General features: G+C 45.3%; 1 pseudogene; it reads left to right on the top strand.

Annotated features, from left to right (window-relative positions):
* Positions 1-1,043: 1,043 nt before the first annotated feature.
* LOC132527399 (HIV Tat-specific factor 1-like) lies at positions 1,044-7,283 on the top strand (annotated as a pseudogene).
* Positions 7,284-9,035: the final 1,752 nt, after the last annotated feature.

Genomic DNA, 9,035 nt, shown 5'->3' on the forward strand with positions numbered 1-9,035 from the left:
AGACAAAAAAGAATGGAGAGATATGCCATGCTCATGAGGAGGAAAATTCAATATACAGCTGATTAGTTTTTTTCAAATCTATACATTTAGTACAATTCTAATCAAAATCTATACATTTAGTACAATTCTAATCAAAAGTACTAGAGGGCTTCCCTGGTGGCGCAGTGGTTGAGAGTCCGCCTGCCGATGCAGGGGACATGGGTTCGTGCCCCGGTCCGGGAAGATCCCACATGCCGCAGAGCGGCTAGGTTCGAGAACCATGGCCGCTGAGCCTGCGCATCCGGAGCCTGTGCTCCGCAACGGGAGAGGCCACAACAGTGAGAGGCCCGCGTACCGCAAAAAAAAAAAAAAAAAAAAAAAAAGTTCTAGAATTTAGTACAATTCTAATCTAAATTCTATTTAACAAGCTGTTCTTTAAATTCTTGTGGAAGAGTAAATGGCCAAAAAAAGTCAAAACAAGTTTGAAGTGCAAGAATACTGGAGTGTTTGCCTCACCGTATATCACAGATTTAAAGCTGGAGTGATTTAAGCAGTGTAGGCCTGACACATGGACAAATAGATAGACCACGGGTCCAGAATCAGACCCGCAGAGATATGAGAACTTTGTATATGACAAAAGGAACATAAGTCAGTGGAGAAGGATGGACTATTTCTTGACTTGTCTGGGGTTAACTGGCTATCCAAATGAAAAACAAAATGGATCCGTGCATTACAACAGATCCAAAAATAAATTTCAGATACCTTAAATATGTGAAAAAGAAAACTTTAAGTTCTTCAAAGAAAATACAAGAGAATACATTGATGATATCAGCATAGGGAAGGATTTCTTAAACAAGATACAAAAACACAGGCAATAAAAGATTGACACATACAACTACATTAAAAAAAATTTTAACTTCTATGAGACAAGAAACAACAAAACAAAAAGACAAGCCACAGATTGTGAGACTATTTACAACCTATATGACCAATAAAGGATGGGTATTCAGGATTTATAAAGAACTCTTGCAGATCAATAAAAAAAAAGGACAAGGCAGGGGGAAATGAGCAAAAGCTATGAACAGGTAAGTCATCAAAGAGGAAGCCAAATAGCTAATAAACATAGGAAAAGATGCTCAACTTCCCTAATAATGCAGAAATGCAAACCCAAACCATGAGATACTACTTTACTAAATCAGCAAAATTAAAATAACTCTGATAACACCAAGTGTTGACAAAAATGTGGGATATTAGGAACTCATCCATTTTGGCTTGAAGTGTGAACAGCTATAACAAATTTGAAGGGAAATTTGGCAACACTTAATGCTGAAAATACACATACCCTAAAACCCAGTGCTCCGGCTTCTAGATGTATTCCTTAGGAAAACATTTATAGGGGATCCCCTGATGGTGCGGTGGTTGGGAATCCGCCTGCCAATGCAGGGGACACGGTTTCGAGCCCTGGTCCGGGAAGATCCCACATGCCATGGAGCAACTAGGCCCGTGCACCACAACTACTGAGCCTGCGCTCTAGAGCCCACGAGCCACAACTACTGAGCCTGTGAGCCACAAGTACTGAGCCCGTGAGCCACAACCACTGAAGCCCGCACACCTAGAGCCCTTGCTCCGCAGCAAGAGAAGCCACCACAATGAGAAGCCCGTGCACCACAATGAAGAGTAGGCTCCGCTCGCCACAACTAGAGAAAGCCCGTACGCAGCAACAAAGACCCAACATAGCCAAAAATAAATTAAATAAATAAACAAACCCTGATCATGCATAACTCTTAAAAAAATTTCTACATATGTACAAGGAGGCAAGGATAAGAATGGGCATTGCAGTATCATGTGATTGTCAAGAAAACGTGGAAACATCCTAATCTGTCCTTAAAGGAATGGATAAAGTACGGTTTATTCTTACAGTGGACTGCTACACAGCAGTTAAAATAAATGACTTATTTACCAACATATAAGTAAAAGAAAGTTGCAAAAGTGGATGTTGTATGATATTTATGTGTTTTAAAATACACAAACAATGATACATGTTAAAAAAAAGCCTATTTGTTGGGACTTCCCTAGTGGCACAGTGGTTAAGCAACTAAGCCCATGTGTCACAACTACTGAGCCTGCGCTCTAGAGCCAGCGAGCCACAACTACTGAGCCTGCATGCTGCAACTATTGAAGCCCGCGCGCCTAGAGCCCTTGCTCCGCAACAAAAGAAGCCACCACAATGAGAAGCCCGTGCACCACAATGAAGAGTAGCCCCCACTCACTGCAACTAGAGAAAGACCGCGCACAGCCATGAAGACCCAACGCAGCCAAAAATAAATAAATTACACTTATATTAACAAAAGCCTGTTTGTTAAAGTAGAAAATATGCATGGGAATAATTCCCAGTGACTTCAGAATGATAATTCCCACCTAGAAAGGAGAGGAATGGGATGAGCTTTAGCTATAACTGTAATGCTTTTTTAAATTACTATTTTTAAAGAAAAAGATACAAAGCAACAGAGGCAATGCAGCCATGAAGATTTGCTCAATTGGGTTGTTGTAATGAGCTTCTACTGCTTAACGTCTCCCCACCTCCCAAAAGTGTGTGCTTTGGAATCTGGCAGAGACACAACCTCAAACTTTCTCAGGATTCGGTTGTAGTCATCTTTTGTTTCCAGGATATAGGGTAAGAGATTGCAGAAGCATTTCCCTGGGGCCATAAGGATGTTAATTATGAGAGCAGGAGTTCAGGGTTTCAGGTTGTGCTGTGCCAGAACTGAGGGCCGGATCCCAAGTGACAAAGGTGCCCAGGTGTGGCTTCATAAATGTGGCACATGATAGGTGAGGTCCCCTAAAGTCTGTGGACCAGAGCAGGGCCCCTGTGGTCCAGATCTGAGCATGACACTGTTTGTGATCATATTCATATTCACTTCGAATTCACTTTTACATATTCACTTTTGAATATGCTAAGTCTGTGGTACCTTTGAGACATCCAAGTAGGGATGCCAGGTAGGGAGTCAGATCCACAAGTCTGGAGATCAGAGGAAAGACATAAATTTGAGAGTGATCAGCAGATAGCAACTGAAGCCGTAGGTCAGGAGTGATGGATCTCCTGGAGGCAGAGTGTAGCATGAGAAGAGGAGGGGTCTAGGGCTCAGGACCCTTGAGGATCTCCAATACGACCAAATAGAGCAGGATGAGCCAACAAAGGAGCAGGGAGCAGCCAGAGTGAGAGGGGAAAACCCAGGAGAGTGCTCAGTCCTGGAAGCCAAATAAAGACTGTGTTTCAATGAAGAGTTGGTCAACGGCTTCCCTGGTGGTGCAGTGGTTAAGAATCCTCCTGCCAATGCAGGCAACATGGGTTCAAGCCGTGGTCCGGGAAGATCCCACATGCCGCAGAGCAACTAAGCCCGCGCGCCACAACTACTGAAGCCCAGGCACCTCGATCCTGTGCTCTGCAACAAGAGAAGCCACCGCAATGAGAAGCCCGTGCACCGCAACGAAGAGTAGCCCCGGCTTGCTGCAACTAGAGAAAACCTGCGTGTAGCAACGAAGACCCAACGCAGCCAAAAATAAATAAATAAATAAAAGAATTGGTCAAAAGCATTGAATACTGGAGGGAGGTCAAGCAGAAGAAAACTAAATAATGGATTTAATGAAATGAGGGTCATTTAAAAAAGCACCTCTGTGGCCTGGGAGAGGTGGACCCAGCCCAAGAGGGTTGAGGTGTGAGTGGAAGTGAGGGACTAGAGAGAGAATTTTCCCCCAACTTTTTATTATGAAAAGTTTCAAGCATACAGAAAAGTTGAAACTATAGTATAATGATCACTTGTACATCCACCACTTAATTTAAAATCGTTATCCTTTATACATACATACATACAAATATTTACATATTTAGATCTAGTCCTTGAACCATGTGAAAATTTAGGAGATCGTGACGCTTCACACGTGAACACTTCAGCACACATGGCCTCAAAATAAGGACTTCCTCCAGCTAAGGAAATAACAGTCAGTCCCTAATACCACCTGATGTACAGAATATACTCAGATGAACCCCCAAATGTCTTTTATACATGTCTTTTATACATGTCTTTTCAAATTAGGATCCCATCAATGTACACGCGCTGTGTGCGAGAGAGTGAGGCTGGGTGAGGGGATGGAGAGGTACAGGGAGTGGTCAGAGGAGGAGGTGAGGTGGAGGTGGGGGTTGGTTTTTCGTGTTTTATTTTGAGAGGGAGAGGCTGAAGATTCAGGAGGGGAAAGGGGGGAGGGTAATCAAGGACATGGGATGCAGTCACGGGTAGAGAAACTGGCTTTGGGCAGGAGGAGGGCAGTGCCTCTGCTCCAGTGGTTCTCAAAGTGGGGTCCCCAGCCAGCAGCATCAAGCGTCACCTGGAAACTAGTTACAACTGAAAATTCTAGCCACCCACCCGCTGAATAGGAAACGTGTTTTAACACGCCCTCCAGGCAATTCTGATGCGCCAAGTTGGAAAACCATCGCTCTTTTCTGAAGGAACAGGGAGAGATGGGCACAGGTGCTATGTGGATTTGGTAACACGTGATTGAAGGAGTCCACCTCTAATGGCTTCAGTTTTCTCTGTGATGTAAGAGCAAGATCATCAACTGAATGTGAGGTGGAGACAGAGAGGCATCTCATAGGCTCCAGGAACAGGGAGTTTAATGTAGCCAATGACCAGCCTGATGTGACTGGTTAACGAAGCAATGCCTCTTAGGGACCACGAATGAGGAGTGGTGACCATTTCCTGGCTCGAGAATTCCTCCAACACTTCTTAGCTTGAAGAATAAACTCCTGAAGAAAGATCATTAGGCTCACCAGGGTTGAGGTTTTGCCTGAGACATACAAAGGATGGAAATATAGCAGGGCAAGGCAGTTCAGGATACTGTCGAGAGAGCTGATGAAATGAAGGACCACACAGGTGTAGCCACATAAGGTGGGGCTGATGGGCTGGAGGAAGGGAGGCACCAGTGACCCGGAGGTCCCGGGAGACTGAGAAATGGTTGCGAGAGGAGGAGAGACTGAAGGGGGGAAGCTTAGGAGATGGGGGTTGAGTGATTCTGGAGGAGCCGCTGCAGATGACAAGGTCCAGGGTGTGACAGTGAGGAAGGGTGGCCAAGTCGGAGTGGAGAAGGTCCAGGGCATGAAGTCACCAAGGTGTTCAGACGTCAGGTGGGCAACAGGTCCCCTCCTTGGACAATGAGATGGGAAGAGACAGACAGTTTGCCGAGTGCCAGAGTCCCCCTGAGCGAGATGGAGAGGTCTGGGAGGGGACAGACAGTAGCAAAAAGGAAGACAGCAATTTAGCCCAATGGCTGAGCCCCGGAGGCAGAGGGTTATTTTAAAGCAGAAACTGGGGGTGGGATGGGGTGGAGGAGGAGGGTCTGGAGGCAGCAATCTGGAGCAATGAAAGCACCCTCACCTATAAGAAAATAAACAGCTGTCATTTCAGAAGCCTGCAGAGGAGGTAGTACCCTCCAGGGAGAGTTCAATTTCGGTTAAAGCCAGGAAGTGGAGGGGGCAATCCAAGGAGAAGTGAAGGGTAGGAGGAGACTCCCAGCTTATTAGAGGGCACGAGGGTGGGTTCAGGAGGGGGCACGTGGGTCAGAGCCAGAAAGCACAGAGTGTGGTGGAGACAACAACGCTGTAGAGTAGGTGGGCCAGGGAGTTTACATTTTCACTCTTAAATATAAAAACAGGGATGGGAGGCAGGCTGGATATCATCTCATTAGTCTCTGGGAAGCTATAAGAAGTGACGGTTCAGGATGTGGCCTCTAGAGAAGACCTGCTGGATTCAAATCCCAGCGTTGTCATGCACGACCTTGGGCAAGGTCTCTGGGCCCCCATTTCCTCTTCTGTAAAATGGGGATAACAATAGTTCTGACCTCACAGGGTTGTTGTGCTGAGCCAGTGACTTAGTGTGTTAAATGTTGAGAACAGTGTCTGGACAGGCATGTCAGATAACTCGGTGGTGGCTCCCAAGCCCAGGGGAGCAGCCTCTTGGCTCACCTGGCCTCTGCCCTGTCCTAGGTAGGAAAGCCAAGTAGCCACCCCTTGGATGGGAACGAGGAGTTTGATGAGCAGCTGCAAATGCAAGAATGACTCCAAGATCAGAGACACCCAAGAAGATCCTGGTAGAAAAATGGACTCTTTGGGGGCAGCAGCTTGGGGTCACTGCCTACCTCTGGGAGGGGGGCTTGGTTCCCCAAGATCACAGAAGGTTTCATTGCTACATATCAGACCAATTATGGCTTCTCTAATGATAGCATGTCTAGCTCTACTGCAAAAATACAAGACGTCAATTCTAGGAATGCAGAGGAACTTCTGCCAGAAAAACCTCAAACCCACTGATCCCAAAAAGAGGGGAGAGAAGAGGAAGAAGCAAGATGGTCTCATGTCCACAAAGATAGAAATACAAATGTATTATATATCTAATTTGCCTCTAGACACTACAGTAGGTGAATTTACACAGCTGACATCCAAATTTTGCATTATTATGAGAGATCGTCAGAAGAATTTAAGGTCAAGTTTTACAAAGAAAATCAAAGAAATCTTAAAGGAGGTGGGCTTTGCTGTTATTTGGAGAGGAAATCTTTGGATCTTGCATCACAGCTCTTCGATGAAGATGAAATTGGAAGCTATAGGGAGGAATGGACAGGGAGTTTGGGGTTAGTAGATGCAAACTATTACATATAGAGCAGATAACAACAAGGTCCTACTGTATAGCACAAGGAGCTATATTCAATATCCTGAGATAAACCATGATGGAAAAGAATATAAAAAAACTATATATGTATAACTGAATCACTTTGCTGTACAGCAGAAATTAACACAACATTAAGAAGCCACACATTACAGGTCAAAGTGGCAAAGTTTCAGCTGAAGGAGTGATATGATGCCTCAAATCTACAAGAAGAAGCTGTCTCTGCAACAGAAGCAATTGGACTGGAGACCTGAGAGGCAAGATGGGCCAACCAGAATGTACCATGAGTGAGTTGTCATCATCAAAAATATATTTCATCCAGTGGATTCAGAGGATGATCCGTTGGTGCCGAAGGAGGTCAGAGAACACCTCTGAGTGGAGTGTTCCAAGCCTGGACAAATTAAGAAACTCCTTTTCTTTGCTAGGCACGCAGCTGGTGTGGACTATGTGTCCTTGAGGAATGCAGAGGAAGCTGGTTATTATATTCAAACCCTTGATGGAAGGTGGTTTGATGGCCATGAAATCATTGCCCACGCAGGGGATGGGATTACAGACGATCGGGTTGAGGAGGCCTCAGGAGAGCGGGAGAGTTGAGGGTAAAGGGGAATCTGCAAAGGCTAAGTGTGTGTATGTGAACTGAAAATAGTTAATTCTCCTGTGTGCGGTGATATACCAAGAGAGGTGGAGTGGGAGGGCGCTGCACCACAGGCAGCAGTGTTTTGTCACTATCATTGTAGAATTGCTGGTGCATGGTAACAATAAAAAGTCGATTTTAGTATTATTTAAAAATTCTCTACAGACAACTGAAGAAATACTGAATTTCACTTTGAGGCTAGTGAAAATAAAATGTACTTTTCCCCATCCTCATTCACAGATCCTTTGGGATGCTGATTAAGAGCCTTGCCTTAGAGCCAGCGATGTCTCAGAGTGGAAAGGAAGCCTGGTCAGGAGAACACGTTGTTCCCCGCCCACCAGTCTTCTGACCCTTGGTCCCTAAATCCTGGAATTGTCCTGGCTTCTGTCCTTTCTAAATCCTGCCTGTCCAGCTTTTCCCTCAGTTCTGTAAAGATCCTTCTAATCATTTACTCTTACTTCACCAGAGTTAATTTGTTATTTCTCTGCAGACAGCTGCTTCCTCAGCTCCATGACTCCCAGCCTGGAGTCATGGAACAGGTGAATTTGGGGCACAGAAGTTTCGAACCACTGAACGGCTGTGTGGTGTTGGGCTCATTACTTGCTCCAGCACATGAACCAGGAAGAACACCTCCAAGGACAGGTGTGTGAATTCGGTGAGATGACATATCTGCTCTATGATTTCAGGGACCTTGATTTATTCTCTGCTGAATCTACAGTGCTTGTCACAGAACACAGAGAAGGGGATCAATACATATGCCTTGGTTTAATGAACTTTGTATCTGAATACACTCTATAAACTCAAATGCAACATGAATTGCTACATCCATTTTCCCCAGGATGGAGAGAGCTGATTCTATTTTTCCCTTCAAAGTTGTCTTGGTCTTGCTTTCTCCTTCTTTCCTTGAATCTTTACCCTAAATCTATGTTGGAACCCAGCCAATTTGCCTGCTTCCCCTCATGCCTGATTTCCTAAAATCTGAAAAGCCACCCTTCTTAAATAGAGGGTGGGTGGGTCCATATTGATAGGATGGGAAGAAAGGAGGAATCTCTTATTTCTTTTGTCCTCAGGGTACATGTCCACATTCAATAGCTCTGAAATTGACGCTGAGATGGGCACCCCCATTTTACGCAGAAACAGAGCTGTTGGACACAGAGTAGATATTTCCCAGAGAGTCCAGTTAAGAAATAATTCAGGACAAGCTGAGGGCACAGAGGTGTAAAAATAGAGGGAAATGATATTTCTTTAAAGGACAGAGATCCCTTAGCAGTGGGGCGCTATTACAATCCATAAGGACACCTCCAAGTCCTTCCTATATGACACTAGGTAAAGACAGGGACCGATGTGCCAGATACAGACACGAGTCTTACAGGTTAGCAAAGGGAAGGAGGATATTGACACAGTCCCGTCCTAAGGAGTGATCCCTGATGCTTCTGGGTCTGTGAGGCCAGTGTGTCTGTCATCAGCAAAAGGAAAAAAGTGAAGGAGAAGCTTGAGGGGCGGTGATGTTAGCCAGAAGTTATGAGTTTCAGCCTGGGGATCACAAGGACCCATCTAAGCCACAGGACTGAATGTTGTTAGACTGAAGGAAAAGTCCCTCAGTTGCTTCAGCTTGAAGGGAGCATGAAGGGGGCTCTTCAGCAGTCGGCCAAGTTTGAGCGGATGAAGAACTCCATCCCCTGGTCGATGCTGCCCCCTGGAGGTCTATATAG

Source organism: Lagenorhynchus albirostris, chromosome 10 (genome assembly GCF_949774975.1).
Source record: "Lagenorhynchus albirostris chromosome 10, mLagAlb1.1, whole genome shotgun sequence".
NCBI classification, from domain to species: domain Eukaryota; kingdom Metazoa; phylum Chordata; class Mammalia; order Artiodactyla; family Delphinidae; genus Lagenorhynchus; species Lagenorhynchus albirostris.